The sequence below is a fragment of the Notechis scutatus genome, chromosome Z (genome assembly GCF_049901735.1).
Source record: "Notechis scutatus isolate UNSWTSFEM ecotype Mainland chromosome Z, rNotScu1.2, whole genome shotgun sequence".
In the NCBI taxonomy this organism is placed as follows: domain Eukaryota; kingdom Metazoa; phylum Chordata; class Lepidosauria; order Squamata; family Elapidae; genus Notechis; species Notechis scutatus.
This window is the reverse complement of record NC_142025.1, coordinates 61,874,298-61,880,297: the sequence shown is the minus strand read 5'-3', so window position 1 is coordinate 61,880,297 and position 6,000 is coordinate 61,874,298.

Below are 6,000 nucleotides of genomic sequence, written 5' to 3'. Positions count from 1 at the left end.
AATACTCTACCTGACTCTGTGGTTTCTCCCCCAAACCCCCAAAACTTTAACCTTAGACTTTCTACTATTGACCTTACCTCTTTCCTAAGAGGTCTGTAGGGGGTGTGCATAAGTGCACCAAAACGTGCCTACTGTCTATTGTTTCTTTTATTTTTCTTATATGTATCCATGTATTCATAACTAGTTTTTTTTTTACTTATATCTATTATCTTGTAAGCAATTGACAGATAAAATAAAAATAAAAACAAAGTACCCAAGGGTTGCATCCCACTCTTTAGTCCCTAGATGAATTGGCATTAATGCCTATGCTTGCAGCCAGATGAATGTGTCTTTCTCAGGGCCATGAAATATACAATGTTGGAATGGGGGTAGTGGGGTAGAGAGAACAACATGATATCATCACACAAATGTGGAAATTTACAGAATTTGCATTCTTAGTGTCATGATGATAATGATTATGATATTACACATGTAGCATCATTGTGGCTTGTATTGGAACCTAAAATACACATTTTAATCTAATAAAAACATGAATTTGGTAAATACTCTATTTTCAAATGGGAAACTGTTATGTAGGCAAGTTGGGCAGGAAAATTCTGGTTTTCTTTATCTCATTTCTTTGATGCAATGGAGGTGAAGCTTGTTTCTTTTGGGCAATTGTACTTTGGTTTAGAAATGGCTACTAGATACCTTATCAATCTGAAAAAAATAGATTTTTGTTTAAGATTAAGTTGTGAGAACTGATTAACAGTCTGAATTATCACACTCATTAAAATATATTGTTAAAAATTGGTTGCAATTAAGGAGAGAGTTGGATCATTAGACATTGACAAATGAGTTGGATTCAGTGGCCCTTCCACTTAGGGTTGTGGATGACTGGGGAGAATAAAAGGTACATTGCCAGGAGAGAGTAAGATGAACTCATGGAAGATGCATTATATCCTTAGTTTGTATATTTCTTAAAAGAAAAAACATTATGTGGCTCTCTTGGAACACAGTGGCACCACCTATGCAGAGAAAGACAATATCAACAAGTTCATGGAAACTTTTAATTTGGCCAAAATTAAAATAAATTAAAGGAAAAGAAGTCCTAAATACCTATGAAGACTGGATGTGATAATCTGATTGTTAGAAGGATGAGAGAATCCTCTGATAACTGTAGCAAAGAAACGAGTGTCCTGAACAAAAGACCTGTATAGCAGCAGGACATATTGCAATGCTTTGTGGCAAGTCTGTTTTGTAATTATTATAAGAGTTTACCCTGATGTACATCTACATACCATACATCCCTTTCCCCCCATTAATGCTGAAGCAAATTTCCCATTGACTCAAAATATCCTTTTCATTTATAGTCATTTCATATTTATGAAAATTACTTTGAAAGAATAACTGAAAAATATTTGAGTGATTGCCCAATTTAGTTGTGACATTTGTATAATAGACAAATCATGATTAGTCTGGACAAAACAAGGGGAAAAAAGACAGAAATTGCACTGACGTAGCCCTTTAGTTGTGACTTGAACAGGGGTGGGATTCTACCAGTTGGGACTGGTTTGGTAGAATTCGTTGTTATGTAAATTGGGCCTCTGGCTGGCCCTGGCCCTCTCTGCCTGCTTCTCCGCTCCCTACCCAATCAGTCCTTATCGCACATGCACGACATCATGCGCATGTGCAACACTGCTGCCTGCTGCCTGCTTTTGTACGCCTGCCAGGCCAGTCATTGCTGCCTGCCTTCCACTCTCTTGCTCTTCCAGCAAGAGCATCAGGAAGGAATATGTGGAGAGGCTCGTATCAGCAAGGTGCCCCTTGATCGAGTCCAGGACAGCTGACGTCGGCTGTGGGGAGCAGAGCCTGGAAGCTGTGATGCACCATGTGTGGGGCTGCATGGATGGTGGGAGGTGGGGGGGACCTGCTCCTGGAAGCCTTGCCGCCGGCGGAATCGCCATTGCCTTCCCTGCTGCCATCGCCATTGCCGCCTCACTGCCACTGCATCCCCCACCCCACGCAGGTATGGTGAGCATGAGCTCCGGGATGGGTGACTGTAGCGTTCGCAATGGATTAACCCGAAGTCTTCACTCCGGTCCGTGTTTCTAGTGGGAACACAGACCGTTCCTATTGGCTGATGCCGTTTGACAGCCGGCTATAAAAGGAGCTGTCAAACGGCATCAGCTGTTGCCGCCAGCTGACTGCCTTGTTAGCACGGCAGCCGCGGCAACCCTTTATTCTGGCAATAAAGTTACAGTTGAAGTTCGCTCTGAGTTTTGCCTCAGGTTATTATCGCCGCTCTACAACAGTGACCGATACCTCAACTGCTGCTCCCACTGACTTTAAGAGTGGAGGTGAGAGAGAGCAGCCCTCTCTCATGGAGAAAAGGAGTGCATCTTCCCATATTTGTCTCTCAGCTTGCAGCCTCTCGCAGCCCCTTCAAACTTAGCGAGCTTCACAAATGAGGAGGAGGGGACAAGGCTGCTCACGGAGAAAGGAATATGGGGAGACACCTGACTTTCTTCTGTACTGAGCTGCTCTCGCCAGTGACTCCAGACTGTTTTTCCCAGCTAAGACTAGATTATCAAAGAAGAGAAAATAACATGCAGCAAATGCCTAGCAAAATTTAGTAATACTGCAGATTGGTTGTTTACATTGAAATTAGGTGCAAGATAGTGATAGGTAAATTATTGGGCAGTTTAGTTTGGTATTTATTTCAGTAGGCTGATTTTAGAAAGCTAAACAGGATCAGACCTGGTAAGTGCTTGGCTGGGAAGCCAACACAAAAGAGGGTGTGGGGAAGAATGGGGTTGGGAAGGAAACAAGGAAGATAGGATAAGATAACTTTCATTGTTATCTTTTTACTGTAAGTACAATGGCACAAATTAAAAGTTATACACACACACACACACACACACAAAATCATTGCCCATTTTAAATACAGAGTGGAAAGGAAGAAAGAATATTGGATACATATGCACAAATGTGTGTGAAAAAATCTGCAAAGAAATAAGATTATTAAAAAAGAGCTTCCAATCTTATCAGTTATAGATGAGAAAGAGAAAGAGAGATGAGAAAGAGAGAGAAAGAGAGATGAGAAAGAGGGAGGTAGAAAGAAAGATACACAGAAAGAGGGATACCTGTTTAAAAGAAAATAGAAAAATGTCTTTTTGAGTGTTTAAGGTTGCAGACTCCTGGGTTAGGCAAACACTATGATCATTAAGTGAACCTTGTGGTCATTAAGCAAACACTGGTGGTTAAACAAGTCCATTTTCCCCAATAGGCATTTTTAACCGGAAACCAGAATAAATTGTTGGAAACTGATAAAAAACATAGAAAACCTCAGTCACAAGACTGTGTGGGATGTTGTAACTGATCATAAGTGTGTGTGTGTGTGTGTATGCATGTGCGTGCATGGCTGTCAAAAAACCAAAAATGGGTCAAGTAGTTTTGGGGAGGTCAGCCATAAATTAAAACACTTGCTAAGCAACTGGCCATTAAGCGAGGACCATTTATATTTGGTTAGCCAGTCACATAGCCACTTAGCCATGCCCACCCCAGTCTCATAACCACCTAGCCACACCCAGCCAGTCACAATCCAGTCAGCAAGCCACGCCTACCCAGTCACATGACCACCAAGCAACACCCACAAATTAGGCCATGCCCACAGGACCAGTTGTTAAGAAATTTGATCCCACCCATGGACTTGAGTCAAGATAGTTCTTAGTAGCTCTGATGACATGGAACTCGAGATTTCTTGAATAATGCAATAAATGCATCATTAGCGAGTTCTATTACAAATCTCAGGAAAGGTTTCATTTTCTTGTTCATATTTTCAGGAGGGTTTATTGTGAGGCTCTTTCTGCCCTGTCCTGCCCCCTTTCTTTTCTTCCAAAGCTAGAAAACACATGCATTTCCTTTTCTTTCTCTGACAGTGTTCTGAAATAAGGCTGACAGTTACAAGTAACACACATTCATTTGGTCAAGGAAATGCTAGAAAACATTTCATCAAAGAAGGTAGCATAGTTCACAACTGCAGTGCTTATAATAATGAATCATTGCCACTTATCAAATTATAAAATGCTTGCTGTATAATTATATTAAACATGTTTACCATGGGATTGATTGCACTCAGTAACTGCCAAAGTGGTACATATCTATAAACTTTTTGGATTTATGATAAAATAGCAACTCTTTCTCATTTTGAAGTGGGGAATCTGTGATCCTAAATATATTATTAGACTCAAAATCCCATCAGCTTGGACCACTGGTGGGATTCAATTTCTTTTTACTACTGGTTGTGTGGATGTGGCTTATTTGGTGGGTGTGGCTTGGTGGTCATGTGACTGAGTGGGCATGGCCAACTCAATGTCACTCATGTCAAGGGGTGCCTCATCTGGCCCCTCCCCTCCCAGCCATTCCTTGTCACACTCAGCCTCAACATATCTATAGTTCTGTAAAAATGTTGTTCACCCTTTTTTGACTTTATTATCTATATACTATAAATGGACTTTCATGAACCACTGAAAGGAAATGGCTCACATGCTTTGCCCAAGAGTGTGATAGGCAACAGGCTTTTAAGGAGCTGCCAGAAAGAAGAGGGGCAATGTATTTTCCAAAGCACCAGAAGGCAAAGAAGAAGCAATGGATGGAAACTGAACAAAGAGAGAAGCAAGCTAAGACTAAGGAGAAACTTCCTGACAGTGAGAACAATTAACCAGTGGAACTGCTTGCCACCAGAAGTTCTGGGTGCTCCAACACTGGAGGTTTTTAAGAAAAGACTGGACAGCGGAGGGCGGAGCTGGCGTCACGACGATACGGCATGGGATTTTGGAGGTCTGAGATCGCTGCCGATATCTTTGCTCCTGGACGGTCCTATCGGATCTAAACCATCCCGAAGAGATGGTGAAAGTAAAGAGCGCATCCTGTCGATCCCAGGGATACCACAAAGTCTCTGGTAGATCCAGGAGAAGCTCTTCTTGCCAGCAGCAAAGAGGCAGCCATTAAAGCTGCTGAAGTTGGGACAGCTCCGAAACGGAAGAGAACAGAAAGAGAGAGTGTGCCGGATTGGTGAGAACTTTTTTTTATTCTAAGATCTGAAAGGACACCCTAAGGAAAGAAAGAATCTGTAAAAGTTTTGACAGAAGTGATTAAACGGCGATTTTAAACAGGAATGTCAAAGTAACGTTTTTTTTCCTCATTGCTGGATTTTCTATACACGATCTTGTATTTTGAAACTGGACTGGTTTTTTCATTTACATCTATTTTTTTTTCTCCTTTTTGATTTTGTAATATTTTAGGCTAGAGGCTCCCTTTAGTTATTTCTTTTTTAAAAAAATTCTTTTTCTTTTTTTATTAATTTATATTATATCTTGCTTGGAAAAGGAGGGGGAAAGTGAGAGCAAAGAAACTTTGTAACACTGCCAACTAGAGGCTTGAAAATATTCTATTTCCCTGTGACCAGACAAAGCTGAGAAAGAAAGATCTGAGACTCTTTTTCAAGGACATTGCTATTTGATAAGATAGAGGGAAGAGCATGGGAGAGTATTATTGCAGGTGCTCTTCTGGGTTTCTATCAACAGCTGGAGCCTGGTGTTGAAACCTAGGGGGGGGAAAGGTGATAAGTTTTTGGAGAAGAGAGCTATAATAAGAGCTTTGGATAATTAAACAAAGTGCAGTGTGGTCTTTTTACTTTTTCTAAGTTGTGCTATCCCTCCTCACCAGCTTTATTGTATTTCATTTTATCTTTTTTTTTTCTTGTAATAACTATTTGGGTTTTTGGCTTTGTTGGAGCTTGTCTTTGTTTTTCTTTTTTTCTTTGGAAGTCCAATCTCTACGTTTGCTTTTTATTTTAAAGGGAAAGCCTTTATAGCCTTTTTTTCCCTTTCCTGGTATTTTTGTTTTTTCATCTACCTTTCTGGTTTATTCTTATGCATTCTTTTCTATTTGAGACCTTTCAATTGGATTAAGGTGTTGAAGAACCTGAAGAATTTTTCCTTTTTTTTTTTTCCTCAA